Consider the following 13,490-nt stretch of genomic DNA (forward strand, 5'->3'; position numbering starts at 1 on the left):
TATATATAGAACGAAGGGCGAGCTTTCAAATGGAGTACAGCTGATTAGTTTTAATTTGATGATTTTTTTAAAATGAAATCTTTATTCACCAGGACAGTTTACATTTAGCAGGATAATACGTCTTGTGTTAGCGCCGCGTCAATTTCAATAACACGCAATTTTTAGATAATATTGCAACAATGAACTTTTCTACACCATCGTACACATCGGGGCGTGCGTTGAGCGGTGTTTGATTTGTCGATCTTTGGTTCCTGGGCGAGAAGGGCAGAGAATTAAATGAACCAAATTTATCACCTAGATGATTACAGGTAATCGTTATTGGTCCTATTGCACGCTTAGAAATCGGAAGCTTTTGCTTTTCTAGGATGCTCGTGCGGTCTATTTCGTCCGGTTCGTCGTATTGCCGTCGCAAGAAAGTATTCTAGTGTCCGTTCGTCGCTCTATGGTAACGTCATGTTAGAAATGGAGTTTCTTTTCGAGCTGAGTGGTTATAACAGGTCAAAAGTGATACTATAGTCAGCGCATGGTTCGGGTCATGCTGACTGAACGGTATGTTTCTATTTATGCAGCTAGATCAATTTGTCAAAAGTTGAAATGGTAGCGAAACGGAAATTACGTAGTATATGTGTTGCTTATTACGTATTCTCTAATACTGGTATCCGTTCTAATACGTTCCATATTTGTATAGTTACACAGTATATAATCCTATGTTTTTTTTTTGCATGTTTCATTTTATGTATAGTTAAAAGAAGATACCGTCATAGCATGCGGCAATTATCATAAATGATAACTTCAAGAAGCTATCATTTTAGACTATTTTGCTTCTAAATGAGCTGTTTTTTTGCGCCAATTGAAGACTTACTGAACGTTCTGTTCAGCTGTAGGCCTAGTAGGGCATCCTTATGATAAAAATGTATTGGAAAAGAAGACAAAAAGAGTAATGATAGTTGATGGGCTCACGATGCTGCAACACCAGCTTTCAACACTGGCTGGCATGTTGTAGGTCATGACTGCCGTTCACAGTCTAATTTTAAATTTAATTAAAATTCTCTTCTTACATTATTGTTTTAATACATATAGCATTAGTAGTACGTACTTGCACCAAATACATATAGACGGAACTTTTATTGTGGTTGGGCTTTTAGCAGCTATGTATATATATATATAGTTTTTGTGATTGTTTATATTTTTATCCCAGAGCCGTATTTTCAATCACCTTTAAAGTCAAAAACAGAACAAAAAGGGCCAAGGCCATATCCCCTGAGAAAAAAAAAGTCTACTGAGACAAGCGTCACAGATCCAACACGGACCTGAATAACTCCCACAGCAAAGGACGCGCCTGAGTGATATTCACTTTTATCAGTCGTTTTTTCAGGCAGTGTTCCTTTTTTGAGATTGCGGCCTGAACGTTTTATCTTAGTATAAGCTTTATTTTAACAAGTTCTTTATTAGTACTTTGTTTCTAAATTAAAAATATACGTGAAATTTTCGTTTCTCGAACATATTACATAGAGACACATTAAACGTATGGGCGTAGCTAATTTAATATCCGCCTCAAGCTAGGCGTTTCGGCTGAACGAATTTTTGCCAAGTAAGTAGGTAAACGATTTACCATTGTAATCGCTCGGTTGACCAAATTTTGATTTAATCCGTAATAAAATAAACTGTACTTACATGTCTTCGACTGACTCGCTGGACAGTGGGACTTCAATCTTCAACGCTAACCCTATAATCATTACGGGGCAGCATGAACCCGAAACAACGACGAACGCTTTATTGACATATACACCAGTTAGATGTTACAAATATGCTTTGATATGATAACAACAGAAATTGAAGGTGGGCTTGAAGGAGGAAGACTCTGAAACAGTGACAAACATCAGTGAGACAGCGTACTCGGGCCATATGAACTCGTTCGAACGTACCTAGTTTCTATTACGCGTGACTGGACTGTTTTATATGTTTTTTTTCTAGACATTAGAAAACAAGGCACTCTCGCCACGATCTTTCTAATAGCGGCACCGGCAGGTCACAGCGAAATGGCATAATACAACATCAAGGACGAAGTGCAATGCAGAAAAGGACAAGCTAAGTCGGTGTGACGCCAATGGTCATTTATTCAGAGGTTTAAGCATCACAAGTATATTGTTGTTGAGCTAATAGGGAAGACCGCAGTAAACGGGCGCGCTCGGCCTGTGGGGCTTGGGCCAATCATTATGCCTTATTCTCTCCTCGCTGCATTTCACCGTGAAACGCAAAGTCAGAATTAAGGTTTTTCTCTCTCTGCACACTCAGCTGATAACTTTCACGGGTTATTTAACGATGCTGGGCATAAACCTCGTAAGATAATTGGTATCGATTACCGACCGTTGCACTTCGGTTAAATAATGAATCAATTATTATTACTTCACAGTAATACTTACTTAGGAATTACAGGTAACGAGTAGTGAAAGGCATACCCATCCTCTGTTTCGTTCTAGTGATACTGACTGAAAAAGAAAAGCTCCTCTCAGGGTAAAGTTGAAAGTAAGTTCTTGCACGAAATTCGTCCGGCAAAGTTTGTAGCCATTGTCCGGACAAATTGTCTGCTTATTAAATCGAATGATGATGGCAAACTTTCGTGATTGTCTCTGTCATCGCTCTCTTCGGCTTCGTGCGTGCGAACTACTTACTCTTATTCATAAAATGGAAAGGTAACGCATCGAAAAGTTCCTGCCCCTTAAATTGCCAAATCTGACGACTGATATTGCCACGCTCAAAATTGGTCATTCCCTCACAATGGAGCCTAAAGACAGCATCCGGTTGTATGAATTCGCCAAACAAAAGACCACAGCTGATTGTAGCATCAGTTAATTATCAATACTGATAAGGACCCAATAAATGCAGAAAAAATACTAAACGAGAAACTCTTCGAAACGTCATTGAAAAAAAGTTAGCTTATATAGCTATTGAATCAACTGTGACAAATTAGTTACTAGTTTCCAACGTACGACTGCGACCCTATCTTTTACTTTACTCAACAACTGGGAGCGTGGTTGCATGAAAGATATTGCTAAAGCAAATGTTCTGACAGCCACAACTATCCAAATTTGCTCGGTTTCGGGAATATCGTTCTTTCTTATGTCTTTTTGGTTTCTAATTCTCTAAAGTTTGTTCCTTCACATATCTATTTAAGCCTTTTGAGCAGGCCGTTTTTCTTTATCTCACCGTATTCAGACGGTTACTGCAGCTTGCCATTATATGCCCCTTCAGCTCGCTTCACCTATATTTTGACCGACTATGGGTCGCCAGTCGCAGAGTTCGTAACGTTCTTTGGTGTCACCATTGAAACAAGTTGTTATTATTATTATTTTGCAATTCAGAATAAGGGGTCACATACTTAGTATACGCCCGTGTACGAATGTTTGGAAAACTGGAAAGTTATCCTGCAACATATTCGTTGCGACGTACGTTATTTTCACGGATAGACTGTTCATTTTGCCGCATGTTCATCCATGAGCCACTTACGAACAATCGCGGGGGTGGGACCATGTTTCAGCGAACCCATCTGTGGCAATCCGGAATTCGTATCTAATTGTGTGCGATGGAGAAACGATATCGTATACTATCTGTACGGCAAAAACTTCCAAGTATTTTCTTTACCTACCAATCTGGCCTTCCTTGATTGAGGTGGTGCAAGTCGCATCGGATAAAAATACGCCGCAGTGTTTAAGCTGTGAACTTATTTTAGTGGCAATGTTCTATAGTAACTGCCTTACGCATCTTTTCCGCAATAGCTTCTTGTTGAAATGAAGAGCTGCGTCCTGTACCATGTCAATAACGATCTGCATCTTAATCGAGCGCCCCTGCTAAGTTCAACGCATAGCCGTTAATTCCTTGACCTTACCTGCGATTCGGTCCTGCTGCTTTAGGAGCTTGAAAACCATCCCAGATGTTGCTGTCGTACAAACAGCCTACAAGGTAGAAAACAACCTTTCGGTCGGCGGCACTTGGAATCGGAGATGAGGAAACCGCTGATGATGCTGCATTCACTGCTGCAAAAATACGACCAAATCGTTATCCGAGACTTTGAGCCTGGTAAACGGTTCGTCGCTAAACAGTAACCTAAACGGAACTATCTAAACAGACACGACAGATCTGGATGTAGGTATAGGCGCGCCTTGCAACCTAGCTTCCGCCGTGAAATTACGAGTCAATTCTCCCAAATACGTTCTCAACGATCAACACAATATGTACGCCAGTCGCTAATACCGTAACGTCTTGCACCTATGCCGAACGCCACTGACCTCTATATGGTTACATCACTACGCGTTCTAACTGGCGCACGTCAGCCGTTATTCTAGCTAACTATAGGAACTTGACTATCGAGAGTTCCAAATCATGGCTGACTGAATCGATCGCTGATTTAATCTGTTTTAATTTTAGCAATTTTTTGTTAGAGAAAAACAGAATTTGCCCTAAACAGAATTGGGCATTTTTAAGCAATATACAGAGTGAAACGAAGCTCTTTTGGAAATGTGAGAAAAGTTTCTCTATAGATGTGCATACATATATTTTGTATCGAGTTATAGCGACGGCGTAGGATACATTCAGGCAACGGTTTGGCGACGGAAACGCCTAGAATGAACGGTGAGCGTTGTTACGATATATTGTATACATATCGTCGAGAAAATGGTTACATATAGGTAGGGAAAGATGGCATACCGTCGCGGGTTTACACCGGTTTCTATACTGGCGTGACACAGGAAAAAAGATTTGCTTTATTAAAACAAACACAATTACGTTACCAATCAGCTCGTCAACGTTTATTGCCGTGGTAGGATTAGAACAACTCCTAGGAATATATGTTTAGGAAAACGTGCACGATACCGTTAGTTTTTGCGGATGAGAATACATCGACTTGAGCTTGTTGTTATTTTTGCCTAAGCAAACACTGTTGCTAGAATTTGACGCCGTACGCATACATAAAAATAAACGTAAATTGTCTTTAAAGTTAATAAAGGGTGTCGGCAGCGTTGTGTAGACAACGTATCATTGTTGTTTATTATTCTACAGCGTTAACTTATAGAGCAAAATTCGTTGACCGAGCTCGTTAGGTTTTGTTCCACTAGAGTATTAAAATGCGCATCTATTTGACCTCAAGTGGAACCAATGCAAGGTAGTCTGATACTATCCATTACGGAGGCGTTATTCTTTCCATAGGAATTTAACGTTTGAGCCCTGTGTTATGTCCGTGTGTTCAATGTGTAAGCTAGCAGTCAAGTCAGCTTCAGGCCCTTCACCGTCCCTAGCAAAAAAAAAAAAAAAAAATTTTATAAAAGGCTTGTTACAGGTTTAGGTGTCTGTACGATACAGCTGAAAAATCGAAATCACTGACCTGTCGATCAACTGGTATACCTACTATTTAATGCTAATTGAGAGAACACGATAAGTTGTGACGTTCATTTGCAATTCAGTTGAAAGGCTTCTTGCAGCCAGGCAAAACACGCAGACTCACCAATTTACACGAGAAGCCATACCGGGTCAGAGTTGATGACGGTACTTTGCATGGAAACGGTTCAAAAACTGCTATTTGAATACCTGGATAACCCGTCGGAATAAATTAGTAAAGAGCAGAAAGAATAAGAAAAGTGTTTCAGCCTCTATTCCCTTAACAGGCTGATCAACTATCTAATCGCTTCCAACGAGGCTGATCCCATTAAAAAACACGGAAGAGTCAGTCGTAAGCTTTCAAGGTAGAATGTTAGGCTGGCAGAAAATGTAGCCAACGATAGATAAGAGCTCAGGGCGTTATTGACGGATATGGGGTTGCATGTTAAAAAAAATTAGAGAATTTCAGTAGAGCATCAGAGTTAGACCTATAGGAACACTGATAAGAATAAGCTTCGCGTTGAAAGCCCCCGAACCGTCAGGTGGAGACGTCCATCAATAAGATGATCGGAGCAATCTATTAAACTCAATACAGGGTTTATCTTTTTCAGGTGTACTGCAGCAATAAACAACAGATCCAAGCAAAGAGACTTAAAATATATGATAAAATATGCATAACAGACATAAAATTACGTACGATGTATGGTATCATGAGTTTGCTGAGTCTATGCTCAATATATCGTATAAACGATACTTCATCGTCGTAGAAAAGGTTTAACGATTATTGAAATTGTTCCTTCTGTTGAAATTGAGTCGCGTTATAACTAGATATAGAATGATATAGGAAAATATATATGAAATTGAATCGTATGCCGTACTGCTTGTTCTGAATATGGCATAACCTACGTCCAGTTTGTTGAGATCTAGAAACTACAATGTGTATAGTTAGCATTGATAAAGATTGAAATTTAGTTTTCTTCCAAAGCATCTGGTGCTTAAGCCGTTAGACATATCGCCTAACATCAAAATAACATAGGTAATCTATAAATAGATTTGTTACGGTGTTGCGCTTCTGGTGCATGCTTCGTAGCAGAAGTTTAGAGGTCTTCGTATTTCAGCTGTAAAGCGTATTTGAGATTTATATATATATATGTATCGTTAGCAGGGCTAAAAAAATGTTTACATGTGATGTTAGGAGGATCAGTAGATATAACTTTAAGGTAAAGATCTTTTAGAGCCATCGAATGGCACTTCAGACTTGTCCTCAAAAGCTACAAGTCAATGTCACGGGTACGTCCTACTTTGACGTCCACGCATTTACTATTGGCTTCTAGCTGATATAGTTTAGGCTCATATAATTCTACTTATACATTGCATACGTCTCTCACTAGAAAGTAGCCAAGTGGTCTTCAGACCTATTAAGAGGTCACAAAGGACCTCCTGAGCTAAGATCACGACGTGAACTTCGCAAACATAACACAGAAGAGAGTGAAACTGTTCAAAACGAAAGTGCTAGCTCTTTTTTCCGCTGCTCTGAGTGTCCTTGCGCCTTTGATGAACATGCTGAATCTCTGGTTTATCGAGAAATCAATAATATGAAACGCAACTGTGTCATACGTATTGACGCTTTCCTGCGTACGTTGCAATGTTGTTATAAGGAGTCAGTAGTCAAATACGCGGATCCATTAATAATAATAGATCTTGAATCACTTCAAACGTATATGGCTTATTAGAAGAAAAAAAGCTCTAAAAAATCTATTAAGAAATGTTTCAACGGCAATTACGCCAACATGGGTGATATGTGGGAAGGGTAATATTTGGGGCAGTTGATATAGCATTAGATGTGTCCTGAAGACCTTGAAAATGCCCCCTAATGATTTCTGCGTCACGTTAATTACCTAGGGACATATCAAAGCTATAGGCAATATCATAAAAAGCTAATATTTGATGTAAATCGAAGCGAAAAATTGTGTTTTCATACAGACACATACATAAATATCCTTCCTGATGTAACGATCGTAGGAACCAGTCATGAAATACTATTAAAATTCACTTTCGTGTTTAGTATCGACGAACAACCCTAGCTTTAGTAGGACAACAGCTTGTCGAAAGAGGACAGTGACCGCCAAATAAACGTTGCCATAGTTTGAAACAACAAGGGAGCATTTTCAGTAAGGGAGTTCAGGGAGTTAAAAAAAAGAACCCAGATTTGGTTAATAATTAAAAGTGACCAAAAAATAACTTGCTAAAAGTAGAAATATGCGCGTGAGGGTTTCTGATAGCCCAATAGAATAGTATTCATGCGGTAAGCTGTAACATTATCAGGAGACCGTCTGAAGATACGAACACACATATGAAATGAATCAAGAGAAAAGTATAGAATTCCCTTTAATTTATTATTAATTATTAAATTAACTCCTACAGGTTTATACCAAGAGGTATCGGACGCACCAGCGAATAGGCGTTGCATTTTATGCTCAACGAGGGAAAAACTAGCAACCGCTGGGTCCTATCCGATGGACTCGTTATAATCTTCCAAAGAAAAGTTGCACTACCTGTTCGCTCTTACGGGGGAGAGGCAATATAATAAGGGGCACATATACAGAGCGCAGGGGCAGTGTTAAGAAGAAGCTTTCGACGCAGCACCAACGAGAGCTCAGTTTGTAAATGAGGAAACCTTTTTTGAAAGCGCTTCAGATGTAGCCGTTGGGAACTACCACGAGGAAAAATTACCAGAAGCGAATTATGTAAGTTGTCCGACGGTATCGCCATTGATGAATGTACGCCGCAACTTATATCGAAGGCGTCTAAAAAGCTAATTGTTCGGCAAAGCTAATTATGGAAAATGACGCAACCTCTAACTCACTTGGTGCACATGTAATTAAAATTAATTCCTATAAAAAATAGCTCCATTGATTCAGACAAATCATTCAGCGTCCATTTTATAGGATGGGTCGTTTTCCGGATAGGATCCGACGAAGAAAATCGTGTAGCAAGTCGAATATTCCTTATCCTATGCCAGGGAGCCAGCGAGTGGGGGCTAATCGGGCCCCCACTTCCTGGCTCCCCGGGCTTGAAGGTCCGGTACATAACTGTAGCTGCAATTGATTGTTGTTTCTTTTAACATGAAACAGTAGCAATAGAGCTGTAGCCTATGTTCAATGCTCGATGTGAATTTTTCTCAGTGATTCAGTGAGCTACAATGAAAAGGTCCGATAAAAACAAACTTCGGCTATTTATTATGCGGTAAAAAAATTCCCTAGATAATATGAGTAGCGAGTTCGGTTGTGTGATTGAGGATAAAAGAGCATTCAGTGATCGAGAGAGAAAGCAATCAGGAGCTCCAAGCCCGTTTCAAAAAAGCGTACTGTTAGCACTACCATGCAAAAGATAAACAGATCTATTTATTTTACCCAAGATAAATCTTACTCGGATGGCTGACGAGGTTTAGTAACACAGCAAAAAAAAAAACCCGACCTCTATACAGCTTACTAAAAGTTCTACTTAAACTCGAATCTGATGAAAACTATATATAACGGTAAAGAACACCTGAAATCGTACAAAGGATTACCGATAACTCAAAACACCATCGGTTGTCTTCTTTAATGGACATAGAAATGGTGACTAAATCAAGTCCAACAACGACTTAATAACTAATAGAGGGCACGCCAAGCCATAATAAGACGGACTCACGTTTATGACGCGTCGAAGTCGCGCGTGCTTCTGTTGCACTCCTGTTGCATTGATGCTTCACTGTATGTACCAATGTATGATAATGTAATAGGTATATTTAGGTAAGGGTTCACTATGAATGTAACTTAGGCTGCATATGAATTCAAAAAAAAAAGCAATAGGGTTTTTTCTTTAATAAATGAGATTCTTCATGATGTATCGATCGGCTACCTCTTCTTTGCTCTTTGGTATTCTAGCTGCATTTAGAATTGTCCGAATAGTTACTTTGTAATGTTCCGTTCAATATTAGTGGCACTAGGGTGCAGTCTCGTATTTGCGGCTATGTCAAACAATTCATTGTTATCATTGCATATACATTGTTCCCAGCTATGCTTCATTTACTGACATGAAGTCGGTGCGTCAAAGGTTTGGTGGAGGTACTCTGCGGAAGTCAGCCGACGACCTCGGAGGATTAATTTACTAATACGTAAACTGATCGCTTATGCTATGGCCGACGGATAGCCAGCATGCAATACTTTTACATTGTTTAATCAGGTATGTGCGAAGTACGATGTTCATATTGCCTCCTTCTTCAACGATTTCTACCATCGGGAACAAAGGAAACCTAGATAGATATCGACATGCATCTCAACAGACAATACGATACGAGCCACCTGCAAAAAGCGTCAAAATGAATATGGGAAAATCTACGATATTTCCTAATCGTGCTATATTAGTAAAAGAGAGCCGCTTAGAGAGATTAGTAAACGCCGCTGCTGATGATTTTGAGTAGAAAATTCAATTTCAACGACGACGTTCCCATTAAGATCGTTTGGACAGATGATATCATCCACAGTACTTGCGCTTGAAGCAAAGCAATGCCTCAACGTAGTCGTATTGTTAGGACTGACGTCTGTTGAATGATGGATTGAGCTCGTTTACGTTGAATATGTACGTCCTTTACTCTAGACTGATACTGTACAATGCAGAAGTATTAAGAATACTGCGTACTGTTATATCCAAACGCTGATCAAGACGTCGGGTAGCACAGTTTTGTGTAGCATTGTTTTTTTCCAAGGAGTCTGGCATAATCGTTGCCTCTTCGAATGACCCCCGTAAAAATCAATTTGTTAAATTCGTAAGCGATTCTAAATGCATCAATGTCTGTATACAAATAAGAATCATTCGAAGTCAACGTTTGGGAGACTTTTGCTTCTTGTCAGGTTGCGCATTTTACTACAACGAGATCCGCCATACAGTATTTATGTTATGCAGATATCGTTTAGGCACACTTGAAGCGCACGACGGACTCGAACCCACCCCGACCCAGTATGTGGCTACTAGAACCCTAAGAAGTGGTTTTGCTTCGATTAAGACCTGTGTTAGTCGCTTAGTTATGGCATAGTAGAGAATAAAGTCATCTCTAGATCTCCCAGATAGAACCAAAAGTCAGTTATTTGATTCTCTCGTGAAAAAACAAACACAAATCCACTGTCTGAGCACTGTTTTGATAGAGTGGGTTGGATCCTCAGCCACTACAACTGGGCGATGATCTATAATAAAGTGGCAGGTGCCACTTCATTTAGCAGGCGGGACTTCTGGGTCCTACAAAGGACAGCTGGGTAAGATTTGGTCAATTTAACATCTCTATTAATCATTTAAAAGATAATGACACTTGTATCTTAAATTATCTAATGACCATAATACATATAGTATGTAGCCGTAATGTCCGCAGAAGGAACTGCAGAACCTCTCTGAATACAGCGAAGGCCACAAGGCGAAGCTGACAATTGGAGAGAGCTAGGTTATAATATGCGACGTTATTTACCACTAATAGACTGAACGCAACGGAAAGATTACAAACAAAGCTATAAAGTCGTATACCTTCAAACGACACCTTTATCATTACGCTACACAATTAAAATCGATCATTTTTCCAAAGGTCCTCAACGTGCAATTTGTTCGCGTCCCCCATTGCACTATGCCTATTATAAACATTAACGATTATATCTAGAATTCACGTATTGTCTTGGTGACGTTTACAGTTAAATATACAATACATCATGACTCGAGTTAGGGCCGATCCGTTTTGGCGATAGGTTATGTATGCTCTCCCGTTGGATAATTCTACATTTAAGGTACTAATATATATAACCTTTAAAAGTGCATGGAGGTATAAGGGGTCTCTTGCGGGCGCAAAAAACGTTCCATCTACTTAATACTGTCACCGGAGGCACTGTGGATAAGCGTCAAGGTAAAAGCAATGCTAATCATCGCCACTGTGTTATTATTGATATCACTGCGGTAGTGTTTAATAGTTGACTTGTAGAGAAAGCTATTAGAGTATTAGACATCGTTAGAGCAGGCAGAAATGTCCTCTTAAGATCCATAGTGCCCTTTTACTTCTCCTTAAAGTTTGTGGTACAAAGGATTTGCCGCGAGTTGACGTTAAGTGGCTAGAGGGCAATAGAGCATGTATTAAGGCAGGATAAGGAACGTGATAAGCGCAATTTCGAAAACATAACTACAACATTACTACTATAACATTAAGATGTATTGAACGCAGACTTTGTAATGGCGGTAGGTCAAGAACCGGTAGTCCTGGGGACGAGAGCTAACCGAAACTATGTTTATTTTGTGTTTGACCTCAACTGCTACTTCATGTACAAAACCTAATTCTTTATCATCCATACCGAAATGACCAAGGTTAATCTCAGGACAAAAATTGATTCATACGGGTATTAACACCTTCCTTTATTTACATAGCTTCTATAATAGTATGTAATGCCGTTACCTAGATTTAGCACCTTGATCTGTTTCGATGAGAAGCTTGGCCATTCAAGCCCTTGTAGGACACGGAGCAGCGGTATCAGCTGTTAACACTTCAGCCGATTTCGTAGCTGCATAGGGTCAAACCGATTCATTTTTGATAGTGACTCGTTTAAGGCTCGAGACAACTTGCCGATTGCGATCTTCTCGTGCAGACATAATAATATTATTGAAAGACCATATCATTTGCAGAAATATAACAAATAACGTTTTACGTACATCTATAAGAACACGGGTCATTGTCTAGAGGGCAAAAAAGCTATAATAATTTTATCCGTAGCCTGAATTTGAACAATTAATTTACTGCTATAAATTTTGTACTGAGTGAGAAAAGGTTAGATTTTCCAAGCAGTGCCCATTCTAACACACATGTCCGACACAGCTGGCGGACCAAAGAGTAGATTACTAACAATTACTCCGACAGGTTCTCTATATAAATAAACAAGTGTTGGGATTTAACAATCTACTATCTTCAATGGCAAATTTATCTGTTATTTGACAATTGACTGACGCCTAAAGTAATTCATTTGCCGAATTAGAGTCTCTTAATGCAATTAAATCTAACTGGTATAGTATTTATGTCACGATCCCGCCAGCGGGAGGTTTATTATTTTAAAAAAAGTTAAAATAACTAAGCGACCTGTCCGTTCCTGTCAAATTAAAGTAAGGCATCGTATTTTTTTTCCATATTCGGTTATCTTCAGCAATAGCGTTAGACAAATCTTAGTCCATATAGACCTATCCTTCCCTATATGGATTTCCACATGCATATTTCTACTCTACAGGCACGAAGTCCATAAATGACCCTTCGATACGCAGAACGTTTGATATAATAGCGAATTTTTTAGTCATTCTTCATTTTGTATTTAGTACGTAATATGTCAATGTGTGTATACAAACATGCGGATACAGGAATCGTTAATTGGGACTAAAATGTTTTTAAGCAAAAAAGACAACTTGACGCGGGCCTTTAAAAGGACCTTGACCCTAAGAGCTGTTCCGAAGTTTTTTGACTTTGTCCAGTCGAGGCCGACTAAGAATTAAAACAATTTTGCCACGATCCGTATGGCTATCCCATCAAATGAAGTTTTTGCACCTGTTGAAATAGCAAAATGTAGACTTTACGTGGATGACAGCTAGGGCGCTCCTTGTTCACAACATGCCCTGCCGTCGCGTTTCGTTTGACACAAAAACAACTCACGAAGAATAGTGATCTTTATGGCCATTACCTTTAAGTATCAACTTGTCGGTTGTCGTTTGTCAGGAAAATACTGTTACAATGTATTCTAAAACAGGTACAATGCGTGAAGGCCATTTATGAGTAGGACTGTATATTCGTTTAGTAGCGACGAAACAGCATTTTACCATTTCGGTAGGGCTGAACAGGCCAGGCCTTGTGATATGTTTAAGCCGTGCACGGCTTAAACATATCACAAGGTAAAACCAGTATATATACACTCACGTTGTATAGGTGGTCGAATAACTAATGTAAGGTCCATGCACTGTCACGAAAAGTAGGACACTCCACCCAACAATTTGCTGATAGAGCCTGGCGTTCGTCGCCAATGTACAAGAAAAGTGACTGATGGCCTGGTGTTTGTCCCGTAGAGCTGGAAAAT

The 13,490-nt window shown here is 39.5% G+C and overlaps 1 long non-coding RNA gene across 2 annotated transcripts in view; it reads left to right on the plus strand.

The window, feature by feature from the left end:
* LOC111249320 (uncharacterized) overlaps positions 1 to 2,095 on the plus strand; it is a 26,565-nt gene extending 24,470 nt beyond the window's left edge. For both annotated transcript variants that reach the window (XR_015326918.1, XR_002672872.2), the window contains 2 exons: positions 365 to 549; positions 1,975 to 2,095. This is a non-coding gene — a long non-coding RNA (uncharacterized LOC111249320). The remainder of the gene's footprint in view (positions 1 to 364; positions 550 to 1,974) is intronic.
* Positions 2,096 to 13,490: the final 11,395 nt, after the last annotated feature.

This window comes from Varroa destructor, unplaced genomic scaffold (genome assembly GCF_002443255.2).
Source record: "Varroa destructor unplaced genomic scaffold, Vdes_3.0 BEIS01000004.1, whole genome shotgun sequence".
In the NCBI taxonomy this organism is placed as follows: domain Eukaryota; kingdom Metazoa; phylum Arthropoda; class Arachnida; order Mesostigmata; family Varroidae; genus Varroa; species Varroa destructor.